The 20,904-nt window shown below is 42.6% G+C and overlaps 1 pseudogene; it reads right to left on the reverse strand.

Annotated features, from left to right (window-relative positions):
* Nucleotides 1–3,298: 3,298 nt before the first annotated feature.
* LOC143713987 (uncharacterized) lies at nt 3,299–16,650 on the reverse strand (annotated as a pseudogene).
* Nucleotides 16,651–20,904: the final 4,254 nt, after the last annotated feature.

Raw genomic sequence — 20,904 nt, forward strand, 5'->3', positions numbered from 1 at the left:
CCTTTTCTTTCTCAACTGTTTACTTTTACTTTCTGACAAATATTGAGACGGCTCCACTGCATGTCATGCAATACCTTTCACGGCAGGCGCACATTTTTGATTGATTTTCTCTTTGTCTTTTGATTTACATTAATAGTTATGTTTCCATTCAAAGTTGCGAATTTAACTTATGCGCCAAATTGGAATATCGCATAAAACATTTGCAAATAAAGCACTGTTTCCATCCAATCAGTCGAATAGAAAAATCATCACTTCCTGATAAACTGGTGATAAATATCACTAAGAAAAATGGAAGTTGATGCAGTAGGAGAATCCTCTATATATATTATGTGACCCGATCTGGCGAAATGAGTCGGAAGTCGCAACGTTCCATTTTAAGATATGGGCCTATTATGTGCAAAAATTTGTAGTGCTAATTTCAAAGAACAGACATTCAAAAATAATCTCCCAAAGTATCTTAGTCCAGATAATTGAGTAAAGGTATTTAAACTGATTGCTACGGATGCAAAAAACTTACGATATTTTTTTATATAACGGATGAAAGTTTCGTAGACAGTATGCAAGCGTGATTGACATAACGTAAGGTCGAATTTTTTTTTTTAACGTGCGAAAATTTCGGATGCGAATTTCAGACTCAGTGTGCAATGGCCTTTATCTGTACAAAAAATATCTGTGAGATTTGCCCAAAACCGCCAGTTGAGAAAGTAAGTTGTCCCTCTCCCTGCCCAGCTTAGAAGAAAAGAGCTGAAAGATGAATTTAATGTCAAATTTGAATCTGAGTGAGTGTATTTACTGTGTATGGATGTGAGTGAGTGCAAATGTGAATGAGTGTAGCTATTTACAAAGATATGATTGCATAGACTAGCATTATTTGATTATTTGAGCTGTTTCCTTGTCTCTCTGCCTCTCTTACACACACACACTTACACACACACACACACACACACACACACACACACCCTCTCTCTTAAGCAAAAATGTAGCACCTCTGTTCAATCTTTCTGATTTTAGTAAATTTTTGTAAAAGGTACCTACTTTTAAATTATTTATTCAAATAAAAACTTTAAAATAATTTGAGCTTCAGCCTGGTTTAATAGTATATATATATATACAGGTCCTTCTCAAAACATTTGCATATTGTGATAAAGTTCATTATTTTCCATAATGTAATGATAAAAATTAAACTTTCATATATTTTAGATTCATTGCACACCAACTGAAATATTTCAGGTCTTTTATTGTTTTAATACTGGTGATTTTGGCACAGTACACTAGTGTTCTCATTTAAGCATCTCTTCTTGCCAGACACAGATCTAGCTTCAATGGTAGGAGAGATCAATATATCAAAGAAAATATAGAAATTATCAGACAGTGCTACATCCTTAATAACAATCGATGAAATGTTTAGACCCTTACTGATAAGTAAATCTAGAGTGTGTCCACGATTATGTGTGGGTCCATGTACATGCGGAGTCAGGTCAAAAGTTTTTAAAACAGTTTTGATTTCTTTTGCCATATTGGTTTCTGCATTATCTATGTGAATGTTAAAATCTCCAGCAATGACAAAACAGTCAAACTCTGAGGAAATTGTTGTAACAATTCTGTAAATTCATCAGCAAAGGCTGGAGAGTATTTTGGAGGCCTGTAAACAATGATAAGTAAAATGTGTGGAGCACCTTTTAACACAATACTCAGATATTCGAAAGACGGGTAATTCCCAAATTATATTTGCTTACCTTGATAGACATCTCTAAAAAGAGCAACTAAACCCCCACCTCTTCTAACAGCTCTTCAGACACTCATAAAAGTAAAGTTAGGAGGGGATGTTTAATTGAGGACTGTTGCACTGCAGCTGTCTATTAGCCAAGTTTCATTTAGCAACATAAAATCCAGGTTGTAAGTGGTTATTAAGTCGTTGACTATAAGTGATTTATTTTTAAGTGAGCGGATGTTTAAGAATGCTAACTTAACAGTCTTACTCTTTGTCCCCACAGCAATCTTAGTTTGTCGTGTAATAGGCACCAGATTAAATGGGTTTGCTGTACGGCTTTTGAAGGCCTTAGACTTTCTATCATGTAATCGAACAGCAATAGAGAAAGATACAGGCACACTGGGTTCCCGCTTGTTCTGTAAACATTTGAGAAAGTTATTGTTATCATAGCGGGGACCCGACACATATCACTGAGAGCTGGTATCAGTTGTTTTTGGATCACCTCGAGCCGCTGGAGGAGGGTGTGGGCCCTGGCGCTGTGGCAGAGGCCGAAGAGCTCTCACAGGGAGAGGGGGAGGGCGAGCTGGGCCCGTAGGCTTTGGTGGTTGAGGGGCCTGCCGTTTTTTGGTTGGTATCTGGGGGCTTGCAGCAAAAGAGTGGGATAGTCTAGTTCCAGCATACGCCAGTTGTTCCATTTTCTCTGAGAAGCACAGAAGTGGAGATGCTGGAGAGAGGGATTATGTGTCTGTTGAGAGGGCCTGTTGCTCTGGTGTTATTGGAGGCTGTAATATGCTGTCCTGGTGTCCTTGACTGTTTTCCAGAAAGTCATCCTTGGGTGCTGAATCTTGGAGCAGTGCTAGTATGTCACAGTCTGTCTGTGGTGAGCTCTGTGGGCAGGGCTCAGCTGAGATTGTGTCCGTGAGCATAGGTTGTTGTGGCTGAGTGGTGTTATCATTGTCCTTGTGTGATGCGTCAACCGTATGTCTATTCAGGTGCTGAAGTGAAGTCCTGTGGTCATTCATACTGTATCCAGGTGTGTGTGTGACATTCAGGTTGAGTGGATTGGCACACACTGCAGAAGGATGATTGAGGGAGAAGTAGATATTGTCCTTTAGCACTCTTGAACCAAGTTTGTTTGGGTGGTGGCCATTCTGTTTAAACAGTTGCCTCTGAATCCAGAAAATATTGAAGTTATCAATGAAATTCACTCCTTTTATATTGCAGGTTAATGATACATGATTGCAATGATATTTGATTTACCTGTGTTCTTCGAGCCATGTCAGGTATTTTCAGAATAATAGATTCTTGTTCATCCATCAAAAAGTTGATGATGACCATGGCACGTTTGTCATTTTGTTGGGTTTTGATGAGTGTGCAGATGGCTAAAGAGGCCAATCCGAGCCCGGAATTCCCTGTGGCACACTGGACAGGTCAGGAAGGATGTAGAACTCTGAGGTGCAGCCACACGTTCTTCCTTGGTAAATTTGCGCTGCTGCCTCTTCAAGATATCACAGGAGCTTCTCCTGCTCTCACAGAGGATTGCACCATCCTGGACTTTTCTACTCCAGGCAGATCCATCGATTCCTGTCATCTAGCAGATCGTGCTAGGGATTTCCAGCTTTTTAGGTTGAGTCCAAAACTCTTCACGGAAGCTTTAAGAGTATCCTTGTAGCGCTTTTTGGGGCCACCTTGTGCTCCTTTGCCTTTTTTCAGTTCGCCAAAGAAGACTTGTTTTGGAAGTCTCACGTAAGACATTCTAGTCACGTGACCAGTCCATCTAAGCTGTTCCTTCGCAAGCATGGTGTAGATGCTGGGGATATTTGCCCTGCTGAGGACTTCCGTGTCCTCCACTCTAGTTTTGGCTTGCATCCTCCGCAGATTGAATAGCCCACCATCAAAACGGTAGATGATGTTAATCCCAGTGTTGTAATTCTGGAATGAGTCATGCAGCATGGCAGAAAACACCATGCTGAAGAGCGTTGGCGCTAAGACGCAGCCTTGCTTCACCCCGTTTGTGATTGGGAACGGATCAGAGAAGTCTTGCTGATCTCTGACGCTGGCCTTCATGCCATCATGGAGATTGCGCACAATGCCAATGTACTTGTCTGGACACCCATACTTGGCCATGATTTTCCATAGGCCCTCCCGGTTGACTGTGTCAAATGCTTTTGTTTGATCAACGAAAGCCATACATAGATCAACATTTTGTTCTTGGCATTTCCCCTGTAACTGCCGAGCAGTAAATACCATGTCAGTGGTTCCATGGTCTGTTCTGAAGCCACACTGACTCTCAGGTAGCAGACCCTGGTCTAGATGGACAATTAGGCGGTTCAGAAGGATTCTTGCCAAGATTTTGCCAGCGACTGATAGTATGGAGATGCCTCTATGATTGTCACAGTCCTGCCAATTGCCTTTCCTTTTATATAGATTGATTATAGTAGTATCCTTGAACTCCTTAGTAACAGCTTCTAATTTCCACATGGCCTGGAAGAGATCGGCCAGTTTCTCGACTAAGCGAGGCCCTCCAGCCTTGTAGATTTCTGCTGGAATGGCATCGGACCCTGGAGCTTTGCCTGATGAAAGAAGTGTAATGGCTTTGCTGGTTTCCTCAGTGGATGGTAGAACAGCCAAGGACTGGTTTATTTCAACTTGAGGCAATCTCGCAATTGCCTCCTAATTTATGCATGATGGCCGATTGAGGACCGCGCTGTAGTGTTCGACCCACCTTTCAAGTATTTTGTCCTTCTCCGTAAGGAGTGTTGTTAGTCCATCTAAATTCAGGAGAGATGAAGTTCCTGAGTGTTGCGGACCATAGACTTGCTTGAGTCCATGATAGAGGCATTTGATTTGATTTGATAGAGGCATTTGACAGCACAAGATTGAACCTCCTCAGCTTTTGCGCACAGCCAGGCGTCTTGCATGACTCTGAGTCACTGCTGAACAATCATGCGAATGTTGAGGAAGGCAGTTTTCTTTAAACTTGAGCTGCTGTCACTCAAATATGCTTTATGCAGGCGATGTTTTTCGTCAAGGAGTGCTCGGATTTCTGCATCGTTCTCATCAAACCAGTCTCGATGTGTACGTAATGGAACACCAAGTGATTCAAGGGCTGTAGAATGCAGTACGGTCTTGAGAGCAGTCCAATCTGCCTCAGCATCTGTATGCTCAAAGCTTAGAGACTCCAGGTGATGGACTAAAGCCTCAACAAAGGCCAGTCTGTTATGTTCCTGTTGTAGGCGAGTAATGTTAAGACGCTTAACACATCTTTGTCCTTGTGGGCGTCTGCTAGGCTTAATCCAGATGTTTAATTTGGAGATAATGAGATGATGGTCAGTCCAACATTCAGCACCACACATTGCCTTGGTCACCCTGACATTGTGCCGATGACATAGTCAATCAAGTGCCAGTGGTGTGAACGAGGATGCATCCATTAAGTTTTCTTACGCTTTGGTAGTTGGAATATTGTGTTGGTGATGAGCAGGTCAAATTCAGAGCATGTTTGCAGCAGTAGAAGACCGCTGCTGTTACATTGTCCAATACCATGTGCACCAATGACTCCATTCCATGATTGATGGTAAATTCCAACTCTGGCGTTGAAATCACCCAGTATCAGGAGTTTATCCGAGCTGGCTGTGGCAGCAATAGTGACTTCCAGGTCATTATAAAACTAGGTTTTGATCTCGTCAGAGTTGGTCATGGTAGGGGCATAGGCACTGATGATGGTGGCTGCCTTTTTACCAAATAGGTGGAGCTGTAAAGTCATTAAACGGTCGTTTATCCCCTTGGGTTGGCTTGCCAGTTTGTTGACCAAGTGATTTTTTACTGCAAAACCAACACCAGCATCACGTCTGTCCTTCTGGCCTCGTCCGCTCCAAAAGAATGTATAACCTGCACCCACTTCAGTCCCTTGTCCAGTATCGGCCAGTCGGTTCTCACTAAGGGCAGCAACATCCACATTATATCTGGCTAGCTCTCTGCCCACAAGGGCAGTGCATCTCTCAGGTCTTTTTGATCCAGATGTATCCATCAGTGTGCGCACATTCCAGGCGCCAACAATGAGTGGTATCACCTTGGTCTTTTTCGTTTTATTTGTTTATCTTTTTTTTTTTTTTTTACCGCAAGTACGGGATCCCGCCAGCTGCGGTAGGCTGACCAGGATGTTTTGAAGCAGACAATGTTTAGGGTACCTTTTCTAACCCTTTCCTCACAACGGAGGTGAGCAGTGTGATCCTGAATAGGGCTGCTCAGTCACTCAGGGCGCTGCCGGTCTTCACTGCTGCTTCAGTCCAGTGGATATGGGGGGATGTTGTACCTGGTGTGCGCCTACGGTAGCAGCTAGAGGGCCGGGCCGGATGTGACAGGCCTGAGGCACAACTAGCTGGTCAGACAACAATTATATATAAATTATAATTATAATGTAATGCTAATCGTTAAAGACTTTATCATCGTGCAGAATACTATAAAATAATATATTTTCTGTCTGATTTTTTTATCTGAAGCCAAATCAGATCACAGAAGTTTATTTAAAACACTCGACTTGCGCTATAAAGTAAGTTTGGAGCACAAACATGGTTTTAATCTAATAAATTGTTGTGTATTGATGGTGTGCTAAGCTAACATGCTAGCTAGCCCTAGGTGCACCTGCCGCCTAGCTGTTGTTTTTATGAATTTTTCTAAATAGGAATGCTTACTGAAATGTTTATTTTTTCCTGAAGGTCATTTGATACAGTTTCAAATGTGAAGTGAGAACTTTGATAAAATAAATTGGGGATTGAAACAGTATAAATAGCCAATCGTTAGTAATTATAATGAAGACAAAAGAAAAACATATTTAGAGCGATAAACAGGCCGGAGAGGTGTGAATGTGTGCAGGGGAGACTGAGACTGAATGGGGCTTGTTTGCACCACAAAACAATAGAGACAATAGACTGAATAGATGCTTAGAATATGACAATGACAATATGACATGATCTTGAAAAATATTTAACTAAATACAGAGTTTTAGACTTATCATCTTCAGATTTTAAATATAACATGGTCAGACATGTGGCTTTAGCTGCAGTGCATTCTTAGATTGATACAATGCCAACTTCAATTTTATTTTCATGAAGATGTTTCATAAAAAATAAATTTATAATAACTTTACACAACTTTGAAGATATTTATAACTATTTTTTTCATTATAACAATAATTACTTCTACATGTACAATAAACTGCCAGGTGCCAGCTTTCAAATGAGATCATCTGTGTGCTTTTAGTACAAAGGGTTCATGAACTGTATCTGTTTCAGTTTGGGTATGCCATTTCTGGGGATTTTTCAAAAGTGGGATTACGCCCTATCAGGTTAAGTCTACTACATTTACATTTACATTTATTCATTTAGCAGACACTTTTATCCAAAGCGACTTACAAATGAGAACAATAGAAGCAGTTAAACTAACAGTAGGACAACAATACGTAAGTGCTATAACCCCCCTCAGTTTAATTTTAGTGAATTTTTTTTTTAATAGAATAGAAGAGAAGAGAAAGTGTTAGTTTTACTGAATCAAGTGTTGGCGAAAAAGATACGTCTTCAGCAGTTTCTTGAAAGTGGCTACTGACTCCGAAGCTCTGGTTGAGTTAGGCAGTTCATTCCACCAACAGGGAACAGTCATGGTAAAGGTCCGAGAAAGAGATTTTGTGCCTCTTTGAGATGGTACCACAAGACGACATTCGCTAGCAGAGCGCAAGTTTCTGGATGGGATATAAGTCTGAAGTAATGAGTTTGGGTAAGAGGGAGCAGTGCCAGTGGTTGTTCTGAAGGCAAACGTCAGTGCCTTGAATTTAATGCGAGCGGCAACTGGCAACCAGTGCATTTTGTGAGGAGAGGAGTGACGCGTGCTCTCTTTGGCTCATTAAAGACTATTCTGGCTGCAGCATTCTGAATCAATTGTAGAGGTTTGACAAAGCAAGATGGAAGACCAGCCAGTGTTGAAGATTGTATTATTTAGAAAACAAGTAATTTTGCTATATATTTGGACACAATTATTTCTTCTGTCTGTGACTTTGGATTTCCTCTGTGTATGTGAAAGACCTTGAATGGAATGTTGTTTGCTGCAGAAAATTATATTCTGAGACGTCACATGGTAAAAGACCTTCACCCAAAACTATCTATAGGGTGTGTTACCTTCTTTGGAAGAAGATGTATGTATATAATTCTGAACCAAAATATACTCGGGAGCGCGCTGGAAGGCCGGAGGGCCAGTGGGCCGGAGGGCCAGAGCGTTAGAGCGCCGTTCTATGGAACGGGACGGCGTTCGAAAATAAAGTCTAATTATTTCTGCCATCAAAGATCTCTGCGAAGTTATTTTTCAGAAAGATTGTAAACCACAACATTTAGCGCCCAACGTGGGGCTTGGATTTTGAAGCAGAAGGAACCACGAAAGGCGACACTGGTGACCGACACAGACAACAGTGGCCACTGTACTTTGAGGTGAGCAAATTTTTGCTTTTGAAAAAGTATGTGTTGTCACCAGTGAGCCAGAGTGCAAGACCCTTAAAAATGCTTCTCCAAGTTTAAAGAACTAAAAAATTGAAAAGAGGATCTTTGATTCTAGAAATAAGTGTCTATTGTTGTTGACGATATCAAGTAATGTGTTATAGCGCGGCGGAGCTCCCGTTAGTGTTTGCCTGTGTGTTTATATAACCTGGTGCAGATTGTATGAATATTGGTACTGCTGATGTGCCGCTAAAGGTTTTGTCGTACATATGTAAGGATCTGTGTTTGCTAAATCAAGAGGGCCTGGATGGATGATTAGCAAGAGTTTGAATTTACTGGTAGAGGTTATCAGTTTTTTTATAGATTTAAGTATACTGATATAGGGTATGAGCTTTCTGTGTTTCCTATTAAGAGGGCCTTGACGGATAATGGGATAGCATGTACACAGATGAAGTTTAGTATTAGTTTTCTGTGTTTCTTATTAAGAGGGCCTCGACGGATAATAAGATAGCATGTACACAGAGGATTATAAGTACTGATAAGATATCAGTCTTGATCTGTGTTTACTTGTAAGTGGGCCTGGACGGATACAAGTAGGCTATAGCATGCGTACAGATCAAGTTTAGCTTCCGGTTACCGTCTTGTTAAAGATTTGACAAGAGACTGCTCGGGGAAGCTCATAGCCTGCGGTTACCGTTTTGTCAAATATAGGTTTGACAAAAGTCTGCTCGGGTAGGCTAAGTTTTATATAGTTATTTTTCACTGTGTTGGGGAAGTGTATCAGTGATGTATTGATTATAAAGACAGTGAGTAAAACTGTGAGTAGAGTATAGCTTGTGTGTGTATGTGGGATCCTTTGTGTCTGCTTGACTGTGCCTGTGGTTAAAAATAGGGGACAAGGAATGTGTGAATGAGCTTGAGGGACAAGTACTGTATAAATGATGGGTAGTAAAAATAAAGGAAATAGTAAAATAAAACAATTGTTTCAATATAATAATCTTGCAGATTATTGTAGTATGAAATAAGTTAAAGTATAAAATATATATTTAATTAATAAATGGACTGATATAATGATATATATTAATAGATAATGATAAATAAGAATGCACGTGCTCAATATATTATATCTTATATCTGAAGACGTCTACAATTTGTATCTCATTATCCCTGAAGACAAAGTGAGAAAAATGATTCCATTGTAGATAATTAAGTTTGTGCTAAGGAAAAAATAACTTGTGCAGTGTGCTAAAAGTGAACAAGATTGAGCGACAAAGTTTCAACAGTCATAAATAATTTACAGCAATCTTAGAATTGTGGTAATGTGAATTGTTGGAAATGGGTGAGGAAAAGTTGATTCACCTTGTGAGTTATTTTGAGCACAGCATGCAAATATAGGAAAAAGATTGATGTCTGATTTTATGATAGGGAAAATTATTTAATTGTATTATACTCAGATAGTCAAAAGTTAGATTATTGCTGATATTGCAAAGAAGAGATAGCTTGCTTTTTCCTGCAACAAAGAACTTGCTTTACTAAAAACAGAATGGGAGAACTGCTGTTGTCAACCAGTGATTATTATATAGTATAAAAGAACTAGGAAAAAGATGGTTAAAAAGTGGAATTTACAAAGAAAAAAAAGCTAATAGCTCAGGAACAAATATTTGCAGAGAGACTGCAGAGAGAAGAAGAAGAGTGGGTGAGGGGCTTTCAGCTCCCCTTCTGAAGATGACCACTCTCTGGAAAACTCAGCATGGAGAAAGACTGATTTAATGCTGGAAAAGGTGAAACTTTCACTATTCACTGGAGACTTTTTCCTGAGGTCAAGAGGAAAATCCTGAGATGCAAAGCTGAGGCAAAATCTATCAAAAGCCCTCAGAAGAGGCAGAGAAACAACAGAGCCAATATACAGTCTACTACACCAAGCCTTTGAGTGACAGGCTGACGACACATGCAGAGCGACAGCCATGAAGCTTTAACAGACTGATAATCTAAAAACAGAAAAACTGACCGAAACCCTTCCCTTACGGGCACCACAGGTGTGGCAACTTCAATGATCGCTCTATAGAGACTGCTTCAAATTTAGTTAATTATTAGATTAACTTTATTCATTCTGATTATTCACTGGTCTCATAAGCAATTCTTTATATTCTCTGCTAAACTAACACTCTCTGCTTTTTCAGTATAGGTTCATGTCCAGCCATATAAAAAAGAAAGAATACACTGAAAGAGACAAGTGGGTGCTCAACTCACTAAATAGTTCAATCTGAGGCTGGATTTGTTATAGTGAGGGCTATTACATTAAACAACTATAGGGCTAAAAGCATGAGAAAAATGATTCTGTAGCAAACAAAAAGATAGACACAAAATGTCAAAGATTATTATTAGTGTTTGCTAAACAATGATACTGGTCACTCCATTTTGTTTTGGTAAGTTTTTAGAGATATAGATTGGAGAAAAAATTACTCCAAAAGTCCAAAATTATGAATTCGCAATAAATGCTGTCAAAACTGGGATAATGAGATGGAAATGTTGTTGGCCATGGATCCAAGATTATGCAGAGATCTCCAATTTCTTAAAGCAGCTCATGAGCAAAAACAAAAAAGAATAGGAAAAATCAGGAAAACAAATGACAAAATGCATTTGAAAAAATTACAATTAGCAGGCTTATTATTCTAAAATACTTAGTCTATTAGAATTTGTAAAAAGAAAAAAAAAAGGATTATAACAATGGTCTTAAACTAAACCTTATGATCATTCACACTTCTCAATAGTGTTTGACATAGTTGTGTTGACCTGATCAGACCTTGGCTAAAATTATAGGATGCCACATTTAGAACACAACCTGCAAGAATGTATGCTGGCCGGTGTGTGTGAGAGAGACACTGAGTGTGAATGAGTGAGAGATGGTGTCTGAAGAAACATCTTAGGCAAATCAATTATTTTGCCAATACAGCTGTATTTAAAATTTAACATGTGGGCCCACAGGGCAAATTCTGCCCAATAAAATAATGACCGGATGGATTTGGTTAAATTTCCTGGTCAGGAACTGAAGTAACAATATGAAAAAACAAAGAATAAAAAAAATAAAAAAAATAAAAAAAAACAGTGCCACATTTGCGCAGCGCATAACATATCTGACTTTCTTTGCAGCATAACATGTCTGCCTTTCTTTTCAGCATATCATGATGGAGCTGATCTATGTCAAAAGTATGAAATATTGTCTTGTAACTTTTGTCAAAGTGGGTTGAGTATTGTCCAAGATGCCTAATAAATAATGTGCTAATAGTGGAACTCAAGACAAAGAGATAACTGAGTTGAATTGACTAATTATAAGGGTACATTTGAAATTTATTGTGAGAAAAATGCAAAAAGTTGCAAATAATGATGAAAAGTCAAATTTATGAAAAACAAATGAGAATATATGGATTAAAGTCCTGCTATTAATGAAAGCAGAAAGGACACCACTCAGCCCACATGACCTTTCTACAGGTAACATCGAGAAGGACAATGGGACAGATGAGCAGATGATTGAAATAATATGTTGTTTTCACTAACAAAAACAATTAAGCTTTAATTTACAGATAGCAGCAGCTCGATTCCAGGAAGGATTCTGGGACAAGTCTAACAAAAAGAACCAGTAACTGTGCTTTGTAATTTCAGAGGAAGTGATCAACAGAGTGACATTTGAGTTCATGTCTCTCAACTTAAAATAAACCAACTAACTTCAGCAACCCCCCACAACTGAAGTGAAGGATCAAGGACATGCTGACAATGAGAGAAAAGAGTACATTGCAATGAACGACTCAAGAGTCACCCTGGTGAAAGATGTAAAGATGACAAGACTAACAGAATGATCAAATCATGAATGGAAAAAGAAGACAAACTTGACCAGAAACACAGTAATGAGAGGACCTGTGCAAAGAAGAGAGAATCAACAGAGATGAGTACAAGCTCAAACAATAGTCAACATCAACCAACTTTCCTACGATTGAATGTTCAGTTCTTGAATAGATTCAGTAGCAACTTAACAATAACCCCACCATAACAAAAATGATTGAAGAGAAAAATATATTAAAGCAACATAGAAAACAATGATAATGAAAAAAAGAAAATAAACTAAAATAATGTTAACAATTAATTTAAGAAATTGATATAGCATAGTGGGAATTAAGACAATTCATGAAGGAAAAAATTTGAACTAAAAAGAACTTTTAAATAAATCTTAATGGGTACTCATATGCAATTGGGCAATACAAAGGTATACAAAATTAATTTAAGGCTACAGTTGAAATTGAAGCAAGTATTAACATTGGGTATTAACAAATATTAGATTTAAATTAAGAATACAATTTGATTCAATGTGCAATTGATTAGTTAAAATGATATCAAGTAGTGCTTGATAGAAAGTATAGAAAGTTTATAGACTTAGAGGAAGTTATTGAAATCCAATAACAAACAGGCCCTTGTGAACAATCTAAATGGCACCAGAGGGGGGTCAAAAATAGATATTTGGCATTCACATGAAGGACAGATTGTCGAACCAATGAATACTTTTGAATATTCTCAGTCCAGATGCGCAATGGTTTTAAACCAGTGCGCAAAGGGGGGAGTAAGGTAAGGAAATTAAAAATTAAAATGAAGATAAAATTAAAGGCATTTTAAATTAAAAGGCATTTTTGCAAAGTTTTGTGAAATTTGAGGCAAAAACAAAGTTAAGAAAAGAACAGCGACAAAAATAGGCCATATATCAGTATACCAGAAGAACTATTAAATCACTTGGTAATGGATTATGTGGACATCCTGTCCTGCATCCTCAATAAACAAGCTACAGTTAGTGCAAAATGCAGCTGCTAGAGTTCTTACTAGATCAAGAAAATATGATCATATAACACCTATTTTATCATCTCTACACAGGTTACCTATCAAATTCCGTATCAATTACAAAGTACTATTACTGACCTATAAAGCCCTAAATGGTTTAGCTCCTGTGTATTTAATGCACCTTCTATCACCCTACAATCCATCGCGTTCTTTAAGATCACTTAATTCGAGGCTTCTGGTCATTCCTAGGATATCTAAGTCCACTAAAGGAGGGAGGGCGTTCTCACATTTAGCTCCAAAACTCTGGAATAGCCTTCCTGATATTGTTCGAGGCTCTGACTCGCTGTCCCAGTTTAAAACTAGATTAAAGACGCATCTCTTTAGCCAAGCATTTACATAATGCTTACCTTTTATACCACTGCTGAATCAGATCAACGATCAATATACACGTTCCTGTGTATATTGCGTGAATGACGGCTGGTTGGGTAGATATTGTGTTTTGCGGTAGGTGGTATGCCATACGGAACCGTTGCCACTGAACCTGCTTTAACGACGACAGTGGGGCTCGACAGCCTTAGTCAAACGGGTCGGCGCGTATGGTTGGGCTGCGGAGAGATTGTGAGATTGTGGTTGGGTCTCAGCAGCAGGAGGGATGTAGAGGTCAGTAAGCAGGGCTGAGTTGAGTGGGGGACGGAGGGGGGTGACTGTGGGACTCAAGAATCACTGTCTTCATGTTTTTTATCATTTACGCCCGTGTTATGGAAATCATTATGAACAGCAGCTACGCTAATTATTTTCCCTTTTTGCTTTTCTGCTGTTATCTCGGGACGCGAGTCCCGAGAAAAACGGCGTTCGTCAGCTCCAGTTTGTATCCAGCCTTTCACGGAGACTTCAGATACCCCAATCACAAAGCCTGTGAAGAGACGACTCAACACCGGCGATATGGACCCTCTATGGTGGACGGCACTGATCCTCAACAACTCGTCTCAACACCGGCGTGATTACTTGGACTTCCAAAAGATGGAAATGGATAAATATTCTAAATGTTCCGATCCAATCTGCCTTGTAATGCTGCCCGAATCATAAATCATGCACTGTTCCTTCGTTGGCCAGAGGAGAACTGGCCCTCCGACTGAGTCTGGTTTCTCCCAAGGTTTTTTTTCTCCATTCTGTCACCTGATGGAGTTTTGGTTCCTTGCCACTGTTGCCTTGGCTTTTGGCTTGCTTAGTTGGGGACATTTAATATTCAATAATATTATTGATCTGCCTTGCTTAAGGTGGACGTTGAGTCAATTTTCTTTTAGAAACAAACTCTATTATATTATTTTCATGTTATCACTGTGAAGCTGCTTTGATACAATCTGTATTGTAAAAAGCGCTATATAAATAAAGGTGACTTGACTTGACTTGACTTGACATGATATAGATGGGTAAAAGCAATGAAATCATCAGAGGAGGGCAGGAACAGAAATTAAATTTCTAACAGAGAAGTAATCCTTAGATTGAAAATCTATCAGAAATAAGGTCATATTATATGTCAACTAAACAGAAGTATTGAAGATTAAAAATAAGTTGCATACGAACACAAGGAAGTTTTAATAATAATTAAATTATAATGCTAATGGTTTAAATGGTTGATAGACAAACTTTTAGATTGTTAGATATAAAGAAAAAGAAATGTACGGAATATGTAAGAGTGCAAAAAGTTGTTCTCTAGCGTTATTTTTCTAATTGTCTAATGAGTTTATTGAATGACTTTTATGAGATAAATGTAACATTGCTCTGAAGCTTTCTTAGTTAGAGTGATTACATGAGACATAATTAGTTTATTCATGTTAGATTATTTAGAAATTAGTAGAAAAGAAGAAAATGTATTCAGTTTAGTCTTGAACTGAGGAGCTACAATGAGAATAGGAAGCAATACGCGAGAATAAAAAGGTCAAAATGGAATTTATTGTTTAAATTTGGTAATAAAATAGACAGTAAGTGAAATGTTTTGCAATTTATTAGATAGGTGTAAAGTGTTCTGTTCACTAAAATTGACTGACTAAAAGATGGATTCTTCGAATTTAAGAAATGATATTCTCTCATAAGAAGTGATAAAAATGAGAGAGTTATGTTTACCCAGCCATATTTTTGAATTAATAGTCATATGGATAAAGTAGAACAAAAATGCATAATAAATCAATTAGACTACTATAATAAGCAGATATTTATTATAATGCTTTGTCTGCATTAGGAGAAAAACAATTATATGAAAAAAGTAGAATGACTTATGTTTGGTGATCAGTGTTGCACTTTTACTATATAATATTGCGCAGGGAGGAAAATTTAGCAATTACGATTGAGTCAAGAAAAACTTAAGAGAAGAAGTTAAGGAAAACTTCATAAAAGTTTGGAAAATTAAGGTTTGCTCAATTAGGGATGTTTTTTGGAGATGCAATATTGAAAGTGGGTTATTATTCTGTTGTGTACTTTACATATTGAGATCACTAGTTGGAAAACCACGGTTAAACGAATGAAAATGCGGAAAAAAGATAATGAAAACTAATTTGAGAGGCAACCAAATTGATATTTACAAACCCTGGATGTTGATTCCAGTAAATGAGGAATTGAGGACGAAGAAGATGATTGATGAGCCAGACACTAGAGGATATCTACACCGCAAGAAAACTTTCAATAGTATAAGAGACTTTTATGTTTGATATACTCTACATAACTGTGACAATAACATGCAATGCAAGAACAAATGTATACACACACTTATAACAATGTTTAAGTTTGTCTGATTAGGGAGAACTCGAGTCTTTTACTTTTTCCATTAAACAAAAAAGAAAGAACAACTAAAAGAAATAAAAATGTATGGAGGAAGATGTTTGGCTCGAGTGCTCCTCCGGAGTGTGGTGGCTTAATCCAGTAACTGGAAAGGAGAATGGGTGACTCAGTTGAGTCACTAGGTAGCATAACTGAGGGAGCTGGATTTTGAAACTACACTCTGGAAAAGGATAGTGAATGTGAGGCTTAATAAGCCTCAGAGGAGGGAATGTTGAAGATTATATTATTTAGAAAACGTCCTCGGGTTACGACTGTAACCCTTGTTCCCTGAGAAGGGAACGATAACTGCGTCGAATGACACTTTGGGGGAACGCCCCTCAGCGTAGCGCTTCTGAAGTATGAATGAAACTGAGCCGATCTCTGATTGGTGCAACGTCATGACGTAATGGGTGACGGCAGATAGGCGGAAGCTATAAAAGCAGCCGGCACACATAAGATGTCAGCTTCTGTGATGAAGCAAGCGCTCCCAGGCAGGGGAAGGCGTGGCCAAGGGACGCAGTTCTCGTTCCCTTCTCAGGGAACAAGGGTTACAGTCGTAACCCGAGGACGTTCCCTTTTGAGGGAACTCCAACTGCGTCGAATGACACTTTGGGGGAACGAGTACCCACTACGCCACAACGCGCCCTGCCTGCCCTAGTGTGAAGCTGCTCACAGGCACACTTAGGACGCGAGCACAAGAGAGCCGGGTGTAGACGGAATGTCCAAACTATAAAACCAAATAAAGGTATGAGGGGTAGCCCATCCTGCTGCATCGCAGACCTCCTGGATGGGGGCCCCCGCGAGAAGGGCTCTAGAGGACGCCATGCCTCTGGTAGAATGAGCCCTCACGGCCAAAGGTGAAGGCATACCGCGCACCTGATAGGCCGTGGAAATCGTTTGGACAATCCAGTTGCTGATGGTCTGCTTTGAGGCGGGAAGCCCCTTTCTGGGCGACCCGAAACACACCAGCAACTGGTCCGACTTCCGCCATGAAGAGGACCTCTGAATGTAAATACTCAGTGCTCTGACAGGGCAGAGCATGTGAAGTCTCTCTTCATTCGCCATCACGTGAGGTGGAGGATGAAAAGCCTGCAGAACCGTAGGCCGTGCCGCACTGGACGGCACCTTAGGCAAATAGCCGGGCCTAGGGTGAAGAATGGCCTTAATGTTGCCTGGAGCAAACTCCAGGCACTCGTTAGATATGGAGAGCGCCTGGAGATCTCCTACCCTCCTCAGAGAAGTAATGGCCAACAAAAAGACCACCTTCAACGAAAGGTTCTTGGCCTCAGCCGACTCCAGCGGCTCGAAGGGGGCCTCGGCCAGTCCTTCGAGAACCACTGCCAGGTCCCAAGTGGGAACCCTGGTACGAGCCGCAGGTCTCATCCTCCAAGCCCCACGGAGGAAACGTACGACCAATTGGTGTCTCCCCAGAGGCCCATCACTCAGAGGAGCGTGGAAAGCCGCAATGGCAGCCACGTACACCTTGAGTGTGGACGGGGTAAGACCAGGTGAAAAGCGATCTTGGAGGAACTCCAGCACTGAAGCCACTGGGCAGTTAACTGGGTCCACCTCACGCTCCCTACACCAAACGGCGAAGACGTTCCACTTTAGGCCGTACAATTTCCTCGTGGATGGAGCTCTAGAGCTGAGTATGGTCTCCACTACTCCAGCTGATAGGCCGGCCTCTAGGTACTGTGCCCCCTCAGGGGCCAGACCCACAGTTTCCATAACTCGGGCCGAGGGTGAAATATTGAGCCCTCTGCCTGTGTCAGCAGGTCCCTCCTGATGGGAATCTCCCATGGAGGGCCGTCCAGGAGCAAAATTATGTCGGAGAACCATACTCGGGCCGGCCACAACGGGGCTACCAACAGTAGACTGATCCCGTCGCGACGGACTCTCTCTAGAACTCCCGGGAGCAGAGCGATCGGGGGAAATGCGTACAGACGTAACCTCGGCCACGTCTGCACCATGGCATCCAACCCCAGCGGGGCTGGATGGGTGAGGGAAAACCACAGTGGACAGTGGGTCGTCTCTCGAGACGCGAACAAGTCCACTTCCACTGGGCCGAACCTCTGAGATATTGACTTCACCACCTCGGGGTGGAGTCTCCACTCCCCGGGCCTCAGCCCCTGTCTCTACAGGATGTCTGCTCCCTGATTTTGACTCCCTGGGATGAATGTTGCTTTTAGAGACAACAACTTCCCCTGGGACCACAGGAGGATCTGATGCGCCACTCTGCATAGAGGGCGAGACCTCAGACCCCCCTGATGGTTTATATAGGCCACTACCGACATATTGTCTGACCTCACAAGGACATGATGACCTTTGAGGTCCGGCAGGAAGCTCCTCAGAGCTCGGAACACCGCCAACATCTCCAGGCAGTTTATGTGCCAGGAGGCATGATGGTCCTGCCATAGGCCTGTCGTAAAGCGGCCGTCCATGACCGCGCCCCAGCCCGTGAGGGAGGCGTCTGTCGAAACGGTTCTCCGGCGACATGACGCTCCCAACACTGGCCCTTGGGACAGAAACCAAGCTTTCTTCCACATAGATAGGGAACGAAGGCATCTGCGCGTAACCCTGATCATGCGGAACGGGTTTTCCCTCGGGGAGAACCCCTTGGTTTTTAACCACCACTGAAGGGCCCTCATGTGCAGCAGGCCGAATGGAATGACACTGGACGCTGCTGCCATGAGCCCCAACACTCTCTGGAAGTGCTTCACAGTGATGGCTTGGCCTAGCCTTATCCTGGACACTGTGGTCAGGATGGACTCGATCCGCGCGGGAGACAATTGTGCCCGCATCGTGACCGAGTCCCACACCACTCCCAGGAACGTAGTTCTCTGGGCTGGTGTCAACACGCTCTTTTTCGTGTTGAGTCTCAACCCCAGGCTCTGGATGTGAGCGAGGACGACATGAATTTGACTCACGATAATGGTAATAGTGAGCATCTTGAACCTGAATCTCCTCAGAGAACGGTTCAGGTGCCTGAGATCTATTATTGGACGCAACCCCCCATCCTTCTTGGGAACTATGAAGTAGCTGCTGTAAAACCCGGACTCCCTGTCCGGTGGAGGAATACGATCTATAGCCTCCTTTGCCAGCAGGGAGTTTACTTCCTGTTCCAATACCCGACCCTGCACTGGGTCGACTACAGTCCAGACCACCCCGTTGAATCTGGGTGGGCGGGAACTGAACTGCAGCCTGTACCCATTTTGAATGGTGCGCAGGGCCCAAGGAGAAATATTCGCCAGATTTTTCCATGCATCGAAATATTTTACCAAGGGAACCAGGCTCTCTAGCCTGGCTTCGGGTATTAATCGGGATTCGTTCTCGGCCCCCTGAAGCGGATTCCCGGCAGGGCTGAACCGAAAACGATTCTCGATGGGCGGACGCGAATGCTGCCTGACCGCAAGCCTGTGGGGCGGACAGTGCAGCCTGCGTTCGCTGGATACCGATGTGTCCCGAAGCGTGTTTAACGGCGGGAGAGCAACATCGATTTCCTGCGGGCTCCGTGAAGGAGACAACCTCGGTCGTTCCACCACGGGTGGGGCCGCCCGCAGAGATCCTAGAGTAGCTAGGATCTCTTTGACGAAGCCTTTTTAGCCTGCAGGACGGCCCTCAGGTCGCCCTGCTTAGGCTGAGGCTTCGCCTGAGAGCACTGTCTATGCCCCCAAGCTCCTTGAGGGGGGGCTCTAGACGCGACGCTCTGTTTTTGAGCCTGTCTATAGGCGGAGGAGCTGGCTGATGGCTGTGGCTGCGGCTGCCCACTGGGGGCAGACTTCTTGGACACTGAGCGGCGAGGGAGATATTGTTTGAAGGCCGCTGATTGTCTTTTCGCCTCCTGAAACCTGTCGACGATTGTATCAACGGCGTCGCCGAACAGGCCAGAAGGCGAAATCGGGGCATCAAGGAGGAAAGCCCTGTCTTTCTCCCTGATGCCCGTAAGATTTAACCATAAATGCCTCTCCGAGACCACCATAGCTGCCATGGAGCGACCGACAGCGCGGGCCGTCTCCTTGGTGACTCGGAGAGACAAATCAGCGACCTTCCTCAACTCCGCAATATCTTCCAGAGTTGGACCCTCGCCCTCATCAATGTCCTTAAGAAGGTCGGCCTGGTACACCTGGAGCATAGCCATGGTGTGAAGACTCGCACCAGCCCGACCCGCAGCCATATAAGCCCTGCCCACTAGCGCTGATGTGTCTCTACACGGCTTAGTGGGCAGCACCGGGGCTTTAAGGGATGATGCCGACTCAGGCGATAAATAATTCGCCAAAGGCTGTTCAACGCGCGGCATCATCCCATAACCGTTCTCTCGTGCCCCCATGATGTTACTATAATTTATAATAGGGGGATTGGAGACACGAGAAGAGTGTGGTTTTTTCCACGATCTACACAACTCGTTGTGCAGATCGGGAAAGAACGGCAAGCCCCGGTGATGAGGTTGTTCCCTGTGCTGCAGGAAGCGCTCATCCAGTTTACTTTTAGTCTGCGCTTCCTGCCTCTCTTGTGGCCAGCTGATATTTAAATGAGCCACCGCACGGGAAACAACCTCAATCAGATCCTCATACGCGGGGACACGGGGCGGCGAGTCGTCCCCGAAATCCCCGCCCTCGATGCTGAGCACGTCAACCTCCTCAGAGGCAGACAGCTCAAACATCGGATCCTCGGCTCGCGCAGAAGAAGCCGCGGGGCGGGCTTCTGCGCGAGGCTCGAGGACATCAGAACTGCCCGATGAATCCCGAGAAGGTGCCTCAGCAGCCTCGAGATCCCCGGACAGATCTCTTTGCGAGCCCCATGAAGAGCGTCGCCGGTCCGCCTCAGCGGACGCGGGTCCCGCACCACGGGGCTCGCGAGGCTGACCATCTTCATCAAAGATAGCCAGCCGGGAACGCAGCACACGGATTGTCAACTTTTCACAATCCTCGCAAGCAGCCCCCTCGAGAGCTGCCTGCGCGTGCTGCATTCCCAAACAATGTGTGCACAGTTGGTGTGTGTCCCCGCCCGTGATGTAGCGAGGGCAAGGATGCACACACTTCCTGAAGCTCACACTCGCCATTTCACTCATTCAGTAACAGA

The sequence above is a fragment of the Siphateles boraxobius genome, unplaced genomic scaffold, assembly GCF_051911475.1.
Source record: "Siphateles boraxobius isolate OS27281-9 unplaced genomic scaffold, OSU_SipBor_1 53, whole genome shotgun sequence".
Lineage (NCBI taxonomy): Eukaryota > Metazoa > Chordata > Actinopteri > Cypriniformes > Leuciscidae > Siphateles > Siphateles boraxobius.